This window comes from Ambystoma mexicanum, chromosome 5p (genome assembly GCF_040938575.1).
Source record: "Ambystoma mexicanum isolate Mex_15411 chromosome 5p, UKY_AmexF1_1, whole genome shotgun sequence".
Classification (NCBI taxonomy): Eukaryota; Metazoa; Chordata; class Amphibia; order Caudata; family Ambystomatidae; genus Ambystoma; species Ambystoma mexicanum.
Genome location: NC_090930.1, coordinates 1,330,416,875 through 1,330,439,245, shown reverse-complemented (window position 1 = coordinate 1,330,439,245; position 22,371 = coordinate 1,330,416,875). Strand labels below are relative to the sequence as shown.

General features: G+C 42.3%; 1 protein-coding gene and 2 long non-coding RNA genes across 3 annotated transcripts in view; 1 reads left to right on the top strand and 2 right to left on the bottom strand.

Annotated features, from left to right (window-relative positions):
• Nucleotides 1-22,371, bottom strand: part of ADCY2 (adenylate cyclase 2) — a 3,241,403-nt gene that overhangs the window by 2,280,379 nt on the left and 938,653 nt on the right. The gene's annotated exons all lie outside the window — the stretch shown is intronic.
• LOC138481786 (uncharacterized) lies at nt 7,546-8,104 on the bottom strand. Its single transcript, XR_011274404.1, has 3 exons — nt 8,026-8,104; nt 7,820-7,921; nt 7,546-7,698 (listed from the first exon to the last, which is right to left on the bottom strand). It is a non-coding gene; the product is annotated as an uncharacterized lncRNA (long non-coding RNA).
• On the top strand, nt 8,345-8,817 carry LOC138481785 (uncharacterized). Its single transcript, XR_011274403.1, has 3 exons — nt 8,345-8,423; nt 8,528-8,629; nt 8,751-8,817. It is a non-coding gene; the product is annotated as an uncharacterized lncRNA (long non-coding RNA).

Genomic DNA, 22,371 nt, shown 5'->3' with positions numbered 1-22,371 from the left:
GACAGAGTTCATCAATTGTGAAACGACATGTGTTGCCTATGCAATTATTTGTGTGTATGTGGAAAGATCTACATTGATAGTAGGATTCGGACTCTCAGAACCAGGAAAAAGGAACACATTGCATCTATCAATAGCCAGGATCCTAGACTCCCACTAGTGGTGCATTGGCAAAGGAATCACCAAATGGAGAATACAATCAATATCAAGTTCACTGGTCTAAAAAGAGTTACATTAAGCAAAAGAAGGGGCAACAAGGAAAGGCTCCTTAGGCAGACTGAAGCCAGAACAATTTGCCATTTCAGGGTAACAGAAAATGGTTTACATTTTGATCACAAAATGCGCTCATTATTGTAGCAATGTGCAATATCAGAAAAATAGAATGCATAAGTGTAATTGTTCCATCAATTAACACCAGGTGAAGTATATTCAATTTCGAAGGACATATCAAAATGGTTATAGTTGTGGGAATCATTAACCTGATAAGATGACACTGACAGGCACACAGGGTAAAGGTAAATGTGCAATGGACACAATGTAAGAGTTTAAGTTGCGTAGAAAGTAGGATATTTTTAGATGTACTACAACCTTATGTACTGGACCACCAACTAATTGCTCTTAATTGTACAAAATCATACAATAGCGTTTGCTGCTTGACACGTTATCTTAGTAACGATTTTTCGTTAGAATTGTACATTGCTAGTACAATAAATCATGTATCATATGAGCGCTCTAGACAATGCACATAACATTGACTTAATGTAATTCTAATTGGGAACCTAAAGCTTTTTCTTCCAAGTATTTGTGAATATGTCCACTAATACATTTACGGCAAATACATGGCATTATATACACATTCATCTGCTTAGGTTTAAGTGCAACGTTCATTTCCAATGAACAGTAATTACTCCACTTGTTAAGCGGACATCAAAACCCTTTCTACTTGGTATGTTCGAAACATGGGGCGGGACATCGGGCCACCGGCAGCACTTAAATAAGTATTCTAAATAGCGACTGCGATTCTTACTAGGATCGCGGCCACAAGGAGAATTTAGCTCCTTCAATCTAGGTAGGTGAAGGGGCTCTGGGACACTTATACTTGCCAGATTATTCGGTCAGGTGCCTGCAAATCTCTGTGATGATAAGGCGCGATTACTAAAGCGCTGCTGATGAGCTTTAGTCCAACATATGATTGTTAGAGTTTTGAAGAGTTATCTCTCTTTTTGATATATTGGGCACAACTAGAGTCACTAGGCTAATGATAAGTCACACTCAACCTACAGGCCAGGATTAATCAAGAGACATGAGGACCTTTGTCATCAATCCAATGGGATTAATATTGGGAGTGGGAGTTGCACAAGCAAAATATAGCGAGAACACAGTGGTGACCTAAAGGGTATTGCCTTTCACTACAGGAGTCATTCGCATGAATGAGGAAACGTTGACAATAGTACTATTGAATTGGTTGGATAATGACTATTTCAAGTGTACGCAGCTGGTACATGATATTTATTCTTTTAGAATAGGAAAGGGAATAACCTGGGACTGAACTATCTATGAACACTATTTTATCCAATTGCAAGAAATAAAGTTATGCATCATTGGGTGAGCATTTATCTTGAACAATTAAAATGTTGCAAAATTAGTATGTGTAGTTTATGCAGTGGGTAAATCATGGGTACAATCTTTTTAGAATAACGAAGGGATTAACACAGAATCTAAATTTCTTTGTAAATTATCTCGCTAATTTGCAAGAAACAAAGTCCATTTTGGAACAATTAATACTTGTAATTTGGCCACTTACTTGGACAAAGGCCTTTTGTTAGACTGTATTTGTGAAACGTGTACTATTCAAACTGATTGGCCAAGATTTTGATGGAAATTGCTTTCATTTTTTGTCTCCCGTTTTTTTTTCTTCTTTTTTCTTTTTCTTTGAAAAAGAATATTTTCCAAACCGCATAATCCTCCCTTGCTCCAACTCCTTTTTGTCTGTCTTGCCTATACACATGACATTGTTTTCCAACTATTATGATGTCTAGTTCATGTCCGGTTTTGAAAAAAGGCCCGTAGGCCGAAACACTTGTAAACCGAAGGACATAATTGTAACTAAAACTGAATGGCGCATGTCGAGAAGTGTCCTTTTTCGTTTACTTACCAACGTTAATTTTGGGGTCTGCCTTTTAACCCCTTGCCATGTCCAAGACCCTGATCATTCTCAACATCCCTTGCTGATGAATTATAGAACTATACGTCAGCTTAAAATGTGTTTCCATTCAGGTAGTATGGCTTTATTTCAAAAAACGCGAATACCAAATTCGTGAGGCAGCGTTGTAAGTGTTTGCAGCTGGTGAACTGACCATTGCGTTCACCTGTGAGCTTAACTTTATAAGAGAGCTGGTTTTGAATCCCATTGTTCTAGCAAGTATCACTCCTTCTGAACATTGCTCTCTCCGAGCCAGACGTGCTCCTTTTGACTGCTGTTTCCGGTTTTTCCGGATTAGCTGTGCAGTTGCAGTGCACCCTTGCCATTCCGAAACCTAGCTTCCACGGTCCCTGTTTCCGTCCTGAATCTTGGTGTCCAGTTGCCCTGCTTCCAGCCTGAAGCCTCTCTTGTGGGCTGTCTGTTTCCACTTGTAGACGTCATACTTTCATCGTCCGGCTCCTATTTTCTGTGATGCTTTTTGAGCCTGAAGCATGCTTGCATGAGCCCTGCTTTTCACTCTTTGATACCAATGACAGCCTGAAGCGTGCTTGTTATATCGCTGCAATGTTCTCTCCTTTCTTTCATGCTATCTGGAGCCTGAGGCCTTCGCCTGCTGATTCTGTTTTAGTTCATAGTCCAATGTAGGTCATCACGGTTATTAATGCTACTTCTTGACTGAGAGATAGTTCTGCTTTCCACACTTGCTTCCTGCTGCCCTTTGCTTGTTATACCTTCTGCATTCCTCCGTCCTGCATTTACACACTCTGATTAAAGTTCCATTGTTCCAATTAGTCAGGGCCATCTTAAGCATTTTTGGGGCCCTGGGCATGGACATCTTTGGGGCCCCCCTCCACCAAACCAAAGGAATTAAGTGATCAAGAGTATCTAGTGGCACCCCCCAAACCCCACTGTGATCATAACGTATAGGTTGATATGCTGCCTCGCAACATTCAAAATAAGAATGTTCACTCCCTTTAAGTCTGCTTACCCTCTCCATACTCGCTCTAATCAGCATGATTAACAAGGAGCATTTGAAGGCCAACATTAGCAATCTCTGAATGGTTACTTTTCTTCTAGTATAGAAAAAGGATACTTTTTATCAATAGCATCGGGGAAGGTATGCAGCCTCTTGTATTAATGCAGGACTGTATGTAAAAGGTACATGTAACCCAAAATAGGCAGAGAACTCACATCAGCTGCCTCAGAGAATGCGAAAGTGTTCAAGCATGGATAGGGCAGACCAATTGTAAGGAAGGAGAAATCTACACATAGCATAGCATGGATAGTGAATGCAGATTAGAAGCTACCAGGAAGGTGTCTCTATCCAAACAGACCGAAATTAGAAGTGGGACGTGGTTTTCAAATAGCGTGGCCATTAGAGATCAAGGGAACAAGTGCTTGTGGTGTGCAATATACCAATGCTCACTATTATAGTGCAAGCAACCCTACAGACAGTGAAGCCATGAGTGAGGCTTTTATGAAGATCACACCCTGAGAAGGAAATCACTCTCAAGGGCTGACAATTTTGAAAGGTTTAGAGACTGGCAATTCTGTGAGGTTAGGCAATAAAACATTAAATGAGATGCTGAGGATCACACATTGCTTATGGTGTGAAGCTGGGATGTGTGCTAACTATCTCATTTCATAAAACTGACTTGCAAAGTACACAAATCACATTTCCAAATCTGACCATTTTTAAAACTAAAATATTACAGAAGGGTTTTACGCAAAATGGGAATGATTCCAGCTTTGTTCGCTCCATCATCAAGGGAAGTATATATGTACCAGCATACCAATCGATGTGATTCAACAGATTTAATCTTACTGTTAAGCTTTAAATACTTCCAAAACAATGGTTTGTGAAATTGTCATTCATGAACATGCAGAAAAACTTTTGACTTTTATACAAAAATCAAAACGTTTTTTGTGTCAAATTAGCAGACCTTAAAATATGCTTGCATAAGGCCTACAACATCTGGTCTGCTCTCTCCTGTCTACCACCCCTTCCACTCAAATGGCCTACATAAGAAGAAATATCAAGTAATGAGCTAAACGATGCCACCAGCATGCCAGGAGACAGCACAGTAATGCAAGAGAGATACAAGCATGAACACTTGAGCTCTGAGCTGGGGCAAATCTGCCACGGTTTTGCTGTTTTTCAGTGCTATTACTGCCGCGCTAATACCGCTGCGGTAGTAGCACCGAAAATTCCCCATTGGGCCCAATGGGGAATGGCAAATTCCCGAAGGGGCCCAATGTGGAATGGGGACTTACCTTTCTGCCAAACCCGTGATCCGGCACTAACAGCGCCAGGGGATTTGACAGTAATGCTAATAGCTCCAGTGGTAATACCGCCGGGGATACCGCCCAACTTGTGATGAGGCCCTTAATGTTATCGGGCCTGGTCAGCCTTGAGAGTAACCAGTGGAGTATTCTGAGTAACTCAATCCAACCCCAAAGCCAATCCAACCAAATAATAACGTGGTCTGATCTTGATATTGTATCTTTGAGACCAAGAATCTACGAGACAATTCTGCCACATTTGGGGCAGTTATTATTCATGGATCTTGGTGATGGAGACGTTTGTACTTTATGTGACAATCTGGTAATGGGCATACAACCCTTTGTTAGAAATCCAAGTAAGAGGGTAAAGAAATGTGCTATAAAATCCAACAGATGGTTTGATGAGGATTGTAGGATTGCAAAGCTTGATATCTTAATTTGTTTAATAAATGGCCAGGGTGTGGATAGGAGCAAATTAAGGTGCCTAAGAGCACAGTATAAACTTCTAATTAACATTAAAAAAGACAACTATGCCCAGAAAGAATGGAACAGTTTGCAGGAAGCATCTAAATCTGGGGACCCTACCTTATTTTGGAAAATTGTAAGTGGGAATATAGAAGCAAACAGTAACGATGTGGCTACAAACATCAACCCAAAAACTGGAGGAAACATTTTCAGAACCTTTATGGTATGCCAGTTACAGCTGATACTGTGGCGACTGTTTTATGGGAACAAGAGAGAGGGAACATTGTAGGCCCAATGCAGTTTGAGCTACAGGAAATCACTATTGCTATTCACCTACAATGGTGGGGAAAAGCTCCCGCTCCAGACTTGAGTCCCATTGAAATTATTAAGGAAGATCCAACTGTATGGAGCCCAGTATTGTGGGATCTGTTTAACTCAGTGCTTAAACTCAACAAGGTGCCCTCATCCTGGCTAATGCTAACATTGTCCCAATTTCATTTTTGGATGGTGTGGGTCAAGTATTCAGGAGAATCATATATACAAATCTCCAGACGTGGGTAAATCAGGAAAAAATTGTTGACCATTTGCAGGCAGGTTTTCGGCCTAAAATCAGTACAACAGACCAAGTATTCCACCTACAAATGGTGATACGGAAATATACGACCTTGAAATATATGAACTTGTACAGCATGTTCATTGATCTCAAGTCCGCCTTTGATTCTGTGTCGCAGGATAAGTCGTGGTCCACAATGCCTAGAAGGGGGGTTCCAGAGAACCTACTTCAAATCATTATTCAACTTTATTTGCACAATAAAGCCTCAGTGTGATAGGTTCTGGGGGTAAATTGAATGACCCATTCATGGTATCAAGAGGGGTGAGGCAGGGATGCGTCCTCACCCCCTTATTATTTATAATATACATAGACAAGGTATTATGTCATGTTGGACTGAGGATGGCTTGGGAGGATAGCTCAGGGCCAACATGCTCACCTTGGAAGCAAGACGACACGGAGCACCACAGATCCCCAGATCTGCGCTTAGAAACCTCTGGGTATTAAGCGTGTTATAAAAAACCTATTATATCATATGAAATGACTGCACCAACCCAAACTTGGCCTAGAAGACATTCCAATACTTCTTTTTGTACTTGTATATACATCTGTAAGGGGGCTGGAGATTACACTTGAAGCATTCATTGGAAAATGCACTGAGCTTAAATTTGAGGAAAAATAAAACAGGAAAAGCAAAATCCTTAATTTTCTGCCCAAAATTGAAAAGTCAACAACATCTCAAATGCTCAAATCCAGCTTATCATTAGATAAGCACAGGGGGGCAATCTGGATATTTTTCCTTGCTGGCTGGGGTGCGATCTCACCAGCTCAAAAAATGTACGCTGCACAGGCCAAACCTGCAGCATTATATGGCGTGGAGACATGGGGATATTCGGCCTGCAGTAAATTGGATTTGGCCGAAAGATGTTTTCTTAAACGCCTGCTCGGTATGCCAACAACATGCCCATGTTATCTAGTCTATCTAGAGCTGGGTCTGAGACCGATCCATGGCAATGCCGCCTTATGCCAGTGCTCTATTGGGCAAAACTGTGGTCAATTCAAGAGCTCAAGATGTACCGTGAAGTAGTTACACATATGCTGGATTCAGAGGGTGGTAGATCATTGCCCTGGTTTGTCCACGACAAAGAATCTCTGAGGGAGTTGAACCTGAACAAGCGATGGCATAATCCCTTGGCCATCACAAAAAGCGATGTGGGAAAAATTAAGAGCCTTACGGGAGGCCATCAAGACTGATATGGTCAATGCCTGTAGTGGGCTGACAATGGGTGATGCATACCTGGCTAGTAAACTGACGCTGGGATTTGAAAAATATCTCGATGCTGTTATTCCCCCCTTAGCACCTAACCTATTTATGAAATTTAGGCTATGAACCTGGCATACTGTACAAGAAAATGGGATTCTGTTGGAAGTGATGTATGCCTTCTATGTGGTTCAGCAAGAGAATCCCTGGATCCCTTCCTGTTTTAATGTCAGGGTTACTGTGTGCGAAGAACAAGGAGTGATAGGTCGCCTTCCCCTACCTAAAGACCCTGAGTCGCACAGGGTTATGTCCAAGGTAGCCTCATGTAAATTTCAGGTTACACATTCCACACCTGATTCACACACGTCTATTACTTATACGCTTTTCAATTTATTATTCAAAAAATGAGTATAAAAACAACACCTAAAAAATGTAAAAACAAACTGTGCTAGTCACTTACAATCTGACTGGTGAAGGTTCACCAGGCCTTTCAGAATGTCAATGACCATAGTGAAAGGTAACAGGAAAGGACAGTATATCTTACTGTGAGTGCGTACATATGTGTTTACACGGAAGAGTCAAAATATATTGTAGTCTCCCAACTTCTGATGTGTACCTCAAAGGTTTTTGACCAGAGTGAATAATCTAATATTGTTTTTTTATTTTATTAATCACTCTGTTGAAATAACTTGCATTGGTATAGGATAGCTGCGGGTTATTTAATACACACCAGCTATCCTTTTATAATTTATTCAATATGAGAGGTAGGAATCAGCAAATACACAAGTTCCTATTAACACGTCGACATATGTTTCGGCCTTTGTGACTCATACGGGACTCTCTCTGGTGCCGTTGGTCAGGATGTAGATAATGGCCGTCTTCAGGACAAGGGCAGATTGATACTTTTCCGTAGTGAATACTTTCCCATTAGTAGAACATCTAGATTAAAATACATAAAAAGGAGTACATGAAAAGGTTGTATAGATTGGGACAAATTGTTCACCAATTCTTAGAAGCGGTGTGGACTGTCAGTCTTAGAACTGCAGTGGCTTGGACTAACCTGAGAGTAGCTCAATTTCTTTGGGTCGTATATGGTGGTAATTGTCGGCAATTTCAATGGGTTCCTACAGGAATACCATATATTTCATTTCATGCACTGTGTCTGTAAAACATACGAACAGTGATCAGTAAGATGCCTATTTAGGCTCTACATTACTTAATTAATTACATATTGATTAAGAAGTACCAATAATTTACAAAAGTTACCTTTCGTGATTCGATCTTAGCAAGCTGGTGAGGCAAAGAAGCTTCACTTGGCTCAATTCGCAATAGTGATGGATTTAAAGTGGAGACACTTCTAAAAAATTCTCTTTACAATAGAAAGTACCCTAGTTGTTGGGCCGGCCGTTTTTGCGTGTTTATAACACATCTGTGCATTATGCACGGATATATAAACCGGTATTTATTGGTCTTAAAACAACACGATTCAGAATATATCTTGATGCTCCATATATGAACAAGCCCTAATGGTTTCTGTTACTTTTCACAGCCACAGCACAACATCAATAAATGGAAGTGTCTCCACTTTAAATCCATCACTATTGCGAATTGAGCCAAGTGAAGCTTCTTTGCCTCACCAGCTTGCTAAGATCGAATCACGAAAGGTAACTTTTGTAAATTATTGGTACTTCTTAATCAATATGTAATTAATTAAGTAATGTAGAGCCTAAATAGGCGTCTTACTGATCACTGTTCGTATGTTTTACAGACACAGTGCATGAAATGAAATATATGGTATTCCTGTAGGAACCCATTGAAATTGCCGACAATTACCACCATATACGACCCAAAGAAATTGAGCTACTCTCAGGTTAGTCCAAGCCACTGCAGTTCTAAGACTGACAGTCCACATCGCTTCTAAGAATTGGTGAACAATTTGTCCCAATCTATACAACCTTTTCATGTACTCCTTTTTATGTATTTTAATCTAGATGTTCTACTAATGGGAAAGTATTCACTACGGAAAAGTATCAATCTGCCCCTGTCCTGAAGACGGCCATTATCTACATCCTGACCAACGGCACCAGAGAGAGTCCCGTATGAGTCACAAAGGCCGAAACATATGACGACGTGTTAATAGGAACTTGTGTATTTGCCGATTCCTACCTCTCATATTGAATAAATTATAAAAGGATAGCTGGTGTGTATTAAATAACCCCCAGCTATCCTATACCAATGCAAGTTATTTCAACAGAGTGATTAATAAAATAAAAAAACAATATTAGATTATTCACTCTGGTCAAAAACCTTTGAGGTACACATCAGAAGTTGGGAGACTACAATATATTTTGATTCTTCCGTGTAAACACATATGTACGCACTCACAGTAAGATATACTGTCCTTTCCTGTTACCTTTCACTATGGTCATTGACATTCTGAAAGGCCTGGTGAACCTTCACCAGTCAGATTGTAAGTGACTAGCACAGTTTGTTTTTACATTTTGTAGGTGTTGTTTTTATACTCATTTTTTGAATAATAAATTGAAAAGCGTATAAGTAATAGACGTGTGTGAATCAGGTGTGGAATGTGTAACCTGAAATTTACATGAGGCTACCTTGGACATAACCCTGTGCGACTCAGGGTCTTTAGGTAGGGGAAGGCGACCTATCACTCCTTGTTCTTCGCATATCAGTCTCCCATTGATAGTGCCGCCCCCCCGATAACAAAAAACTGGGAGTACCCAATCTTATAAACAGGGTTACTGTGTGGCCAGGAATAAATGTTTAAAGTCAATGTGTAATACTTATGGCATACGGCAAACAAGTGAAGCACTTGTGTTGCTCAGGTACTGAAACAACATCAATATAGTATATTTTGTGGCCAACTATATTCATCAGGCATGGCTTAAAAGAGCTAGAACATTGAAACTTGAGGAAAGTAGGATTTAGTGTGTCAAAATGCTGACTATAACGAATCCTATACTGGTATCATTGAGGTTTAGCACCATTAGAAATGTTACACTTTCTATTATAGAGGCACATGCACTTTAACGTTCTCTTGCACTTTCAAATATTGCTTCTATAAACATTTAAAGGCACCCCTTGCAAATTGCACACTTCTTTGGGATAACCAAACATGTTTTGAATATGAATGACCTATTGGTTGTATGAACTAATACTGCTGTGTAAATTCTCTCTATCCACTTGACAATGTTCCTTCCTGTTGTTTTAGAATTAGAAAGCACATACCTGATAGTAGGAGCAGTTATGGAGATAGACTATTATGCCTGCACTCTAGGTTAAGATAAGGCTCTTCTAGAATCCATTGTTGATATGCATTTAAATGTGGCCTATAAGTGGTTCATATGCACTGGCTATGCATTCTCTGTATAATTTCGAGATGCACTAATATATGTACTGATGACTGTTGATATTGAATTATGTTTTTAGCTATCATGGATGTGATATTAATTTTATTTATAATTGTGATTTTATATGTTTTTGGCAAATGACGATTGTCGAATAAAAGCTATGATGAGAACTGCTCATTCAAAACCTTCCCGGTCAATGATCTACAAGCCAACTTTGCTGATGTCCCAACCACAGGGAATGCGTTGGGCCCCTAAGAATTATTCAACAACTCAGCTACAAAACTGGTGGACACTCATGCCCCACTAAAAGCCACCCTGGCTAAGACCAAGCAATCTGCCTCTTGGTGCAAAAGCTGTAACTCTGAAGATCTCACCAACCTCCAATCTCTCTGTATCAACTGTAGGATTCTGATTATCGAGACCAAACTTGTGTACTACTCCACCACCATTGTGGCAGCCTCTAACTGGAGAAAGGCTCTTTTTGAAGTATTAAAGCACTGTACCAAAACCTTATCACACCCTGAGGTGCAAGCAACACAGGAAAGTGCAACGGAAACAAAAACTATTTAATTGAAAAAATAGACAAAATCTGACAGACCATTAAAGCAACCTCTCTCAGGATTAGCTTCCCTGTACTCCAGCATGCACACTGCTCGACTGGACTGAATTCTCTCCTCTGTCCCAGACCTCCAAATAACAGCTGCCTCTCTTAAACCCACGTCATACTCTGATGATGTCATCCTGACCTCCATCATTAAAAATTGATGAGCCTGGAGCTCAGTGCACTACTCAGCATTATTAATGCTTCCCTCACAGAAGGGTAACTCCCAGACACCCCCAGGACTGGTCTTATACGATCTCCTTTGAAACAAACAAGCCTCGATCCCATCAACCTGGCCAACTACCGGCCCATTATGACTTTCCGTTTATTGGAAAAATCTTGAAAAATCTATCACTTTAGAACTACTGGTTAGAATAAATCAACTACACCTCATAAACAACTATCACTTGGGGTTCCATTCCAAGTGTAGCATTGAGATGGTCACCATTGAGGTGGTGGATGATGCCCTCCAAATCATGGATAAGTGTGACTCTTGCTGCCTCATCCTGCATTTGACACAGTCAACCACTGTATCCTCCTCGCCCTCTTAGCAGACAGGATGAGATTCTCTGGGACTGTCCCGATTTGGTTTACCTCCTATCTCTCGGGAAGAGGCCACATTGTCCAGATGAACACTTTGCATTCTAGCTAACTCCCAGTCTGCAGAGTCTGCCAAGGGTCAGTCCTCTCACCAATCCTCTCACCAATCCTTTTTCACCTTTAAGTTGAGCTTTTGGGCACACTCCTCAAGGCTTGCTACGAACCTCGGTTCCAACTCTCCTTCTGTTCTCATCTTTGTTGACCTTTCCTCTGCCTTTGATACAGTCAATCATGCCACCCTTATAAATCAGCTTTGTGATACCCTTGGCATCACTGACCCGCCTCTGGACTGGTTGACCTCCTCCCTTTCTGACCAACCTTCCCAGGTGCAACTGGGCTCTATTCTCTCCTCCATACTACTCTCTATCTGTGGTGTGCCTCAGGCCTCTATCGTCTCGCATTGGATTTTCAACATCATCCTTGCCCCTCTAGCCCATTTGATCTCCACCTTCTCTCCTAACATCCAGTGTTATGCGGACAACACTCAGCACTCCTTCAGGCTACCCTCCACTGCCTCCTCCTCTTCCTCTCTCATCTGTCTGTCTGCCATTCAAGCATTGTGTTCTGGTAACATCTCTGCCTTAATTCCAGTAAGACTAAGATCCTTCTCATTGGGACCCAGCTTCCTCATTCACTCCTACATTCTGGCCGCCCTCTATGGGCCCCCTCCCGTCACCCTCCTGCGAGGCAAAAACCCTTAGTGTTCTTCGACTCCTATCTCTCCTTCTCTCCTCACATCATGGACCTTCAGCTGCACCTCCTCAGATACATTCTCCCTTTCCTCACCTTCCTCCCGAGACCCATTGTCTCCACATCTCTGGTCCTCCCCAGGCTGGACTATTGCAACAGCATTTTCCTCAGTCTGTCTAACTCCTCCTTATACCCCCTTCAACTAATCCAGAATAGGACTGCAAGACTTATGCTTGGCCTAAAGCCCATGGACTGCATCTCTCCAGCCCTAAAATCTCTCTACTGGCTCCCAGTCGCTGTGAGGATCAAGCTTAAGACCCTCTGCATCATCCACAAGGCTTTCTGGGGCCTGGGATCCACTACATCCAACTGCCCCTACCTAAATACCTCCATGCTAGAGCCCTTCAGTCTTCTAGCTCTGTCTCATTACGGGTGTGTGGAAATTTGACCAAAACCCCCCATCCTACTCAAACTACAATGGCTTCTTCCCCAGACCAGGATACTGCTCTCTAGACTCCATCTATCATCTACAAAGCATTCATGAGTTGCACACCAGCATACCTGCCAGCTAAGCTCCACTTATCTGTGGCACAAGCTGCTTTCGCAGTAAATTCACCAACCGGCTCAAATCACAACTAGTCCTCAAAGAGAGGACCTCAATGATATGCACCTAGAAGGATTGAATCTGCAACTCTCGGATTAAGCAAAATCCTCCAGCTTCCCTATTGACAGCAGCCCGTCCTTCCAGAAACACACAGCCAAGAAGGCCCAATAAAGCCTGTTTCCAAATTGTAAAACTTTGTAAAATCAAACTCTAAATCTCGCTGCAGGACTTCCGGACGATAGTGCAGGCCCTTATGGTCTTGCACATTGATGGGGGAAATGCACACCTGACAGCACTAATAGCTGCTCCCTTGGATTACCGCAAATGCAGTCCACCATGCTGCAGCACGTCTTATTATGGGTGTGTGGAAATTTGACCAAATCTCTACCACCCTCCCCAAACTACACTGGTTTCCTCTACTGTTCAAGGCTACATGTATCATCTACAAAGCATTTCTGAGTAGCATACCAGTGCACCTGGCAGCTAAGCCCCACATATCTGGTGGCACAAGCACCTTGAGCAGAGAATGGACCAACCTTCTCAACCAACCTGCTCCATTCACAACTAATCTGCAAAGAGTGGACCTGCAAAACAATCCCTTTCATGTCACACACCCACCCTCTGGATCTCAATCCCAGTATCATCTCGCAAATCTCTCAAAACATAGATTTTTCAACCGCTCCTGACCATGAACAATGGATGCACAGAATGCAACTCGCAGTGCTGGGCTACTGTTAAAACATGCCAGCCCAAACCCTGGCTACCCAAACCCTGTACAGTGCTCAGTTGTTCTCGAGCTACGTCTATGCACTAAAATAAAAAATAACATCTTTTTTTAGTTGTCCAACCTGGTACATAACCCCAAATAAACTTTGTGAGATAGATCTTGCAGTTGTGACCAACATGGATTGCACTTTGTGCTGTGAAAATGGGCTTTTCACTTTATCAACTCTTGAAAAACCTGGGTTTCTTAATAGGTCTGAAAGCACATTGTGTACCTATGGATGAAAAACCTAGTCACTAGGCTCAGACTGCCTCAGGGACAATGACCGAAGTGTAGGCCCAACATGCTAGCGGGGACCCTTTATTTTGGTTAAATTGGGTGTGTATTTTGCACAAATAGTTCATTTTGAGGAGTCACCTCACTGTGCACCTTATAGTTTAAACCAGTGTTACTCTAAAACGTTCTGCAAATTGTGCATTCTTTTTTTACAAAAATTCTCTCCCTCCAGTGGTACTCACACAGTCTGCTACAAAACAAACAAATTGCTATTTGTGACTGTGAGGCACTTTTTCATTGGTACCTGAACCAATTGTGTGCCTTAATCTTAAACCACAAAACATGTTTTTCAACATGTTAGTATGTGCATGGTGGCCCTTAAGAGACATAGGGCCTCATTACGAGTATGCAGGTAGCCATGGCTACGCCCATACCGGGTACTAGGTCCGGGTTCCTGGAATGGGGAAATACTTGGAGGGTTCGGTAATTCCCTTTCCCGGGACCTGGACCTGGTACATAGAGCTCAATGGGAATGGGGAGGATGCTAACAACGGGCCTGTTAATGACGGGCCCGTTGTTAGCATCCTGGTCTGCTAGCAGGTCCCGCTAAGGACGCCTGGTTTTACCAGATGTTCTTAGCGGGACCCGCGAGCAGACCTTGTAATGAGGTGGTAGAGAGTTAACAGCGCCGGCAGCTCAACAGGCGCCGTTAACTCTCTACGGCCTGGGTCATAATGAGGCCCATAGACACAGAAGTGGAAATATCTGAATCTAGGTTTATGGGAGAAGCTGAAAGTAATCAGATTTATTCTGCTGCCAAACATCTTAAATTTAAATGAATAACTTAATCTTGGTCATTTGCCATGGGTACCTTTTGAAATGTGAGCAAGTATTCAAAAGCTTTCTCTAGGGATTTAGAAAAGCTACCTTTTCAAATAAACTAATGCAGGCAGCATCGCTGAAAGGGGGCTCAGCCTTCCAAATATAAAGAAACACCATGAAAGCTTCCAGCTGATACAGACGCTTTGGCATTTCCACCCTTTGACATCTTCTTTGGCAAAGTGGCTGTAGAATGGAAAGGCGGCAAAAGTTAGAATTCCTGTAGAGATGGTCCTGGGTTCCGCAAGCTAGAAAGCATCCTGACGGAAGCTTGAAAGTGATTGATCCCTGAAAAAGACCTTGGTGACAATAATGAACTATGCCCACTAGGGAACTGTGTAGTCTGGAACATCTCAGACCCGTTCATCAAAAGGGGATTGATTTTAAGGGGCACCTGGATCAAGGTGGGCATCCAGATTGTTTTCCCATTTGTGGCGGGAGCAGCAATTCAATATTTCAGTGCCCTGAAATTACAGTTTGAAAAACCTAACTTGAGTGATCTTGGAGTTACCTATGCCTAAAACCCACTTTACTTCACGAGTTAGTCCATCCTAGGTCCATAGGTGAATCCTTTGGAGTTACACGATTAATATCTTTAAGGAAAACCCCATGGTGGGAAAATCAGGTCAGCTCTACAATGTGTGCTTCAAGTCCCCACATAACAATGTCTAACAAGTTCAGGATGTACTGCAGTGGAGACCTGGGTATCAATCTCAAACAACCAAGCTGTCTGTGAATTTTCACAATTATTTCTATCGTTAGCACTAATCGAAATAACAGACTGATGAAAAGGAGGATTTGCTTTAGACAAAGCTGGAGTCCCACCAAGAAGCACAGATGAAAACTAGAGCAGACACCAGAGTTCTGCGGATGTCAGGGTCCTTTCCTACACGCTAAAGTGAGAATCGAGTGGTCTGAGATCCTTGAAACAATCAACTTAACCTCGGGGAGCCGGTTGAAAACCCACAAATGGATAGTAGTTTTTTGACCAATGAGATGTAACTTCTCCCTGTCATACTTAGCACTGACAGAATAAGGTTACGCAAAGCCTTGAATTTCAGGAATTGCAAAACCAACAAAGGTAGAAGTTACGGCCATGCTGCGTTTGGTGATATCAAGAAGAAATACCTTAACCTGTATGGAGTAATTGACAAAATTATACCTAACGGCTCAACCTGCTAAAGCCAGAGCTCTTGCCTGCTCTGGGGCGTATTCCCAATTGGGCTTCATTTTAGTTCTTATTCTTACTGGCATCATGACTCAAATATAACTATTACAGTTGTTTTACACATTCTTATGACTATATGTTAATGTTGATGCCTCCCTAGATGCAGATGCCATTCTTTCATAGTGTCACCTGTAAATTCTTCCTATATGAATACAACCAAATACGTTTTGGAAGCGGCTAGCGGCTAGAGTGAAAGTAAGACTAGTGATACGAGTGTGGCTTGACACAGACCACGGATAACGCATCACGCTGGTTTGGGTCCTTTTCTCTGATTGAATCAGTCGGACTGCTGGAGTGTTGGAGTGTTGGAGTTGAAGGAGCTCGTTCGGCTCGGGCGGCTGGCGGTGTATGCGCTGTACACGTTGCTTTGTCTTACAGTGGCTGAGAGTAAAGGTAAGCCACTTGATGCAGAGCTAAACTGGAAGGAGTAGTCAGGAGCTGCCGAGCGGCTGCCTTGCAGCTGACAAAGTTGGTGAAGTGGCTGACCCGAGCTGCACAGTGCAGAGTCAGTGACAGCCTTGACCCAGTGACACGCCGAGCGGAGTGGGTGTTGTGCTCGGAGCTTAGTGCAGTGTGAGTAGAGAGGTTTTTCACTCGGGACCCAGCTTTTCATTGGAAGAGCTTGTAGCGGATGTTTTGTTTGTATACATTGCATACACTGTATACACAGTGTTTTGTCCAGTTATCTGTGTCCTGTTTGCCTGGTGGCTGGGGCGTGCAGGCCAGAGTTCTGGCTGAAGTGTTGTTGTACGAACTCCTTTCCATACATTTTGTTTCCCTCAAGCTGTAAGCTATGTTGTTTTTTTGAAAGACTGTGGTACAGACTCTTTTACCGTCTGTGGCCCAGTGTGTGGGGCTAAACACTACAACATAAAAGGTCAGCCGGTAGACGGAGAGAGTGTTTCACTACTCCGTTATCGAGTCCGCCTGGGCGCACCTTAGGGAATAGAAAGTACGGCAAGGCGTTGTTTCTTAATAGAAAGTAAGTCGAAAATACGCTATTTGATCTGATTGCCTCAGCGACCACTTTCCCCTCCCAGAGACTGCGGGGTGCCATTGGGCGAATATACCCTTTGATATAGGTGTTGAAGACACTGTTCGGGCTCCAGTGATAAGTGCATGCCACTCGATACTGACAAAGGATACACATAACCAGGAGATTCGAAACAAGTATCTTGGCAGCTTCCCTGACCGAGAAAACCCCTGCCAACCAGTGACATTGCTGTGTCCCCTTATTGTCGGTAGTTCACTCATAGCAAAGGACAAACGTTCTACGTTCCACTGGACACCACAATACACATAGCAGGGACAGCTGGCTTCGAGCCTTTGACCTGTGTGTGGAACACAATTCACAAAGATACTGTGCTTTTCTAACACAGAAATCCTCCCCGATCCCCTGGGACGAGTGACTAAAGACTTACTCGACACCAGAATACACATGGTATAGACTGCGGGCCACGAGCCTTTGACCTACGTGTAAAACATTTCATGCAAGGCAGCGGTTTGCACAGAGTTTTTGTTGTGAGACGTTTCCCACGTCTCAGCCTTGGACGGGATACAGAAGACCCATTAACACAGCTAGCACAACGACGGGGACAGGAAACCTACTGACCCCAAACCACCATGGCCGCGCATTAAGAGATCGAACAAACACAGAGCCCAGTCATGCCCCTCACACGACAACATTCCAAAACACAACTATGTCTATCCACCACACACCATATGTTCCCAACAACAACAGAAAATTTAATAAAAAACAATTACCAACCATGAACAAATATGAAACTCCTATAAGTGCTCTCTCTATATCCGATACAATAGCATTAGCAAGCTCTAATGCGATGCAGAATGAAAACACGATCAGCTCTCCCCACTCCATACCTGATCATAGCTGTATTCCAACCCCAGAGGGAAAGCAAAATATGCCACCAGGACTAAAGATACTGAATCCACAACCAACATCTGATAATCTGGATCATGAACTATCGCACCATCAGGCACAACCCGACATAGTGGTCAGACCGAAACAAAGGAAGGATGAAATGATGCTACACTCCTCTGATAGGGCTGTACGAAATCTTAATCCAACACCCCATAATGAAGATAACATCCAGACAGCACATTATCAAGAGCCAAGTTCTCAACAGATACTGACCTACAATAATGAAGCAACAAGAACATACCAATGTGAACATGGAACTTTAAATAAACCAGAAAAAACAACCTTTTCACAGAAAGACAATTGAAATCTGAACCTCAAGTTTACCTGTCTAACTATACAACAAATCAACGGCTTGAGAGACTCTCGTTCGATCTTACTGAAATAGAATCTCTGATGGAAAATCATGAAAAAAGGAGACAAGCAGTCGGACAAAAGCCTGAGATGAACACTACAGACCAACCTAAGCAGTGCATGTAACAACTACAAAGATGCACCCTGCATCGGTAAAACATCCATGAGAATTGAAAACAAGCACTCCGATCCCAATACAAAAACCAAGGACACCAATGGGAAGAAATCTAGAGTTATAAAATAACAAAGCAGCCTTTGACTAAGATAAATGCTCCCAACAAAACACTGCCTACCTGAATCTATTCCAACAACCATGTTGGACCTACAAAACACGCTGAGTGCAGTTACCACACAGACAATGATAACATTCATGAAAATGCATGAATCAAACATCGAGACGCTTAAGGACCAGGCGACATTGTTGGCCCTCATACACTCGAAACAAATCAATAATGAGGCCTTCATGAACAAAATCCAGGAACGCCTGAATATCGAGGCAGAAGTCAGCGCGACATGGCAAATGTGACTATTGGACATTGCAAGGAATGATAGAGCAGACAAAACACAACCAACGGCCACCCTCATCGCCATGATGAACTCCCATAAAGCCTGTCCAACTTTAACACCTAATGTTCCCAATAAAGGAAAACTGCCATCATCGATGGAACCGCCCAAACTGACTATTTCACACTCCCGTCAAATAACGTCCACCCAGAAGAGAGTCGCTGCGTCCACCCAAATGCCAAAGTGATGGAAGGACAACTAATCAATTTCAGTAGCAAAACATCAGCTATACAACAACTACCAACAATCACATCTCTGAATAATACTGCCATGCAATTGCGTCCCGCAGCACTAAATAAAACTACATTAGTCAACACTCTCTCCAAAAAATCAAATGAATCAGAAGAAGCTAAACTAAAGGTGTTGATGAACTTGTCAACACACATGAATGAAGATGCCAACACCACAGACCAAGATCAATTCCATCTGAATGAAGCTTCGCTAATCGTCATAGATCTCCATGAAGAGGGTCACTCGGATCAATCCATCTCAATCAATTTGACATGCAAAGACATTTCAGATTCTGAATTGAGTTCCACTAACATCAGCTCGATACAAAACACTTAGATAACGAATGTTAACGAATCAAGGAAGTCACAAGTTCAAACACTGAGAGGACAAGAAAATCTAAATGAGACAAGAGAGCCCCCCTGGAGAAATGCCTGAAACTTCCTTACTTTATTGACCCACGGAAGCCAGTTACTCGTAACAGGATAAAACTTGAAAGAATCAAAAACCACAAACACGGGCTCATCTAAAACAGAACAAACATCTTACGACCTTTTTATGCTATCCCCAACCTCGAAGCACTGAAATCCCAAGACATACAGCTAGTCAAATTTATAGAAGACAAGAGACTGGACAGAGTATGGATAGACTGTGCATCTCTTAATACATTAGACCTTTTAGAAGCCAATATCCAACAACTCTGTCTACTTAGATTTGTAATTACAATAGAGGAGAAGGGAGATGCCTCTGGCCACAATGAAAATAGAGATTACCGCTGTGACACAGGGGATATGTCAAATCTCTCACTCATAAGCAGCTGCGAAAGTGACTACTCGGAGATCTAGTCTATCGCAGGACAACTTATAACCAAGAGAGCCCCATTAGTGAATATCGGCACAATAGACAATACTCAGTGATGACAAAGCACTTCTCTGGAGAGACATGGAAGACACAGCACCTATAAAAAGAATGAGAAGCCCTCAGAAACAATAACAACAAACAATGAACAAAAACAAAGCAACCACCATCTATTCATGGAATACACATGGTCATTCTCACTTATTTACCATGTAACAACTTCATTTTTCCAACTATCAAATCATATGTCTCCAAGAGACGTGATCTACCATCAAGCAAGATGTGGCGGTTACACCACGTAAATTAATCCAGGAATACAAAAAAAAAGGGCGCCGATTTGGAGGTTTGCTCACATTCATAAAGCTGGGTGCTAATCTAGAGACAATTTAATATACCAACATAAATCCCTGGGCGCAGATAATAATATTTCAAAAACTGAGATCAATCAAAAAAGTCACAAAGGAGGAAATACCATCCCATAAAGAGACTCTTGGGATACTAAATGTTTACTGGAATCCCACAAAAATCCAGGATGAAACATTTATAGATTCTGTATTTTCAGCCATGCATATGATGTTCCTTAAATATCCTCTGCTAGATTTCATATTATGTGGAGATCTCAATGTCCATCTATTTAACCATGCTGGAATAGCACTTAAGGATCACATGCTACAACCCTGTGTTCTGGATTGGAGTACAGAAACATCAAATAGAAATTTTCAACTCCTAGATGCCACAGATCACAATATGGGAAGACCAGCCCCCACTTGGGCTCGCGACAAAACAACTGCAATAATTGATTACTTGTACAGTACCAAATGAATAACGGAGAACAAAATGAAAATATCTACTCACCAGATAGTGATCATTATATGATGATAAGATCATGGTCAAATGACAATGCTCCAATGACCAGAATAAATATACCATATATGGAAGTTAACTCTGGCCTCAACAAGCTCAACATACCCCAAATATATCTGGAGAAACTCCCAGAGACATTGGCGATGTGGGTATTAGACTTAGCCGCCCATGGCTGGTTCTTCCGAAAGGGCTGTTCCCCCTTGTTATGCTTCTCATTATCGTTATTTCTGGGACCTTGTGTATTTTTGTTATTTTTGGAAGAGTTCTGTGAGGCCTCTTCCTCTGCTGGCGGCTCGGTGTTTAACATATATAAGTAATTTTGGACCTCGTCCCATTCTATGGCTGGCCTCTCTGACATGCTTCTCCTAAACCTGCTATTATATGCTAGCCAGGTCTTCCCCTTCTGAGCGATGTTCACTTCTCTTCTCTTATTTTATCTATGTAAACCCATAATTTTCTGCCATCATTGGGAAATATTTCATCATATGTTGTTGCCAAGATGGCGAAAGACTGTACCCAGTTGTCCCAATTCTATTCTACCTGGGCATTTCTGGCTATGGCTTTCTCTTCTATCTTTTTGGGACCCCTGGAAGCATCTTTCCCTTTGCGTTGGGCTTCTATCAGTGAAAAGATTTCTATGAACTCTTTGGCCCATATGGCTTCTTTGATAGTGGTGTCAATATCCCATGCTGGGCATCTTTTATATCTATTCAGTATTTCAGTCTGAAAGGATTTCAATTTTAAATCTAATTGGGCATTGCAGATCATTGCTATGTCTGTTAGATAGCTGCTGCTTTGCCCAGTTTGCCCCACTGGTTCTGTACTGGGGTATGACCATGCTTTTAAAGCACCTGTTGGGTCTGCCGTGATTGCAGTTGGTGCAACTATGCTGGCAGTTGCTGGCATTGTTGGCACTTGTGGCAGTGGTGTGGCTGTGGCTGCTGGTGTTTGGATTGATGCTGGTGTGAGAGGGGTCACCAATATGGTAGGTTCTAGGGGTATGTTGTGGTTTGTGGGCCCCTGTTCCCCTGTGAGTTCTTGTGACTTTCATTTGGGACCCATGTTTTCCTTTTAGCCTGTTTGTTTAAAAAAAAGAAAATTGAAAGGCTGGGTTTGGCCCTGAAGGTATCTGAACCTGTGTCGAGCAGGCTCTGTACAGATGTCAAATGACAAAACTACTTGTTGTGCTATTGCACTGGCTATCCTGAGCCCTAAAGGACTGTTGTAGCACTAGTGAGTTTTATTTATGCTAGTTTGTTGTTTCCCATGGTGGGTAACTGTTGGAGTGTTGTCCCAAATAAATATTTGTTTTATGCCGACAAAATGCCTTATTGCAGTGATTATTAGTTGAGTTAAAAGTACTTCTGTGTCTGGGTTTCAAGATCTGTGCATAAAATATGCTTTTTCTGCTCCTAGTAACCCACTCGCGTGTGCCCTTTGTTGCCTGGGTCGTATAATTGTCAAACTTGCTATAGAACGGTAAGCGCTGACTTTATAGTGTTGTACGAGTGCTAGGAGGCCTGTTTCCTTGTCTTCCCCGGCCTTATGTGCTTTCGTTTGTCACGCTGTAATTCCCAGCCGCCTGGTTACAAGGATTGCAACATTTCTTTTAAGTCACTGCGAAATGTGTGTTTCTGCGCCCTGCCGCCGAGCGGCTGCCTTGCGGATGTTTATCTTTGTGCACGCGTTGGAAAATAGCATTCAATTTCACGTTTGCAAAAAACCCTGGCGTGGCGGCTTACTTGGGAATGGCAGCTGATTGAGATAAACACCTACGCCGGGTTGCTATGCTGGTTCCTTCTTCTTTTCGTTTGCGCTGGGCTGGATTCCTG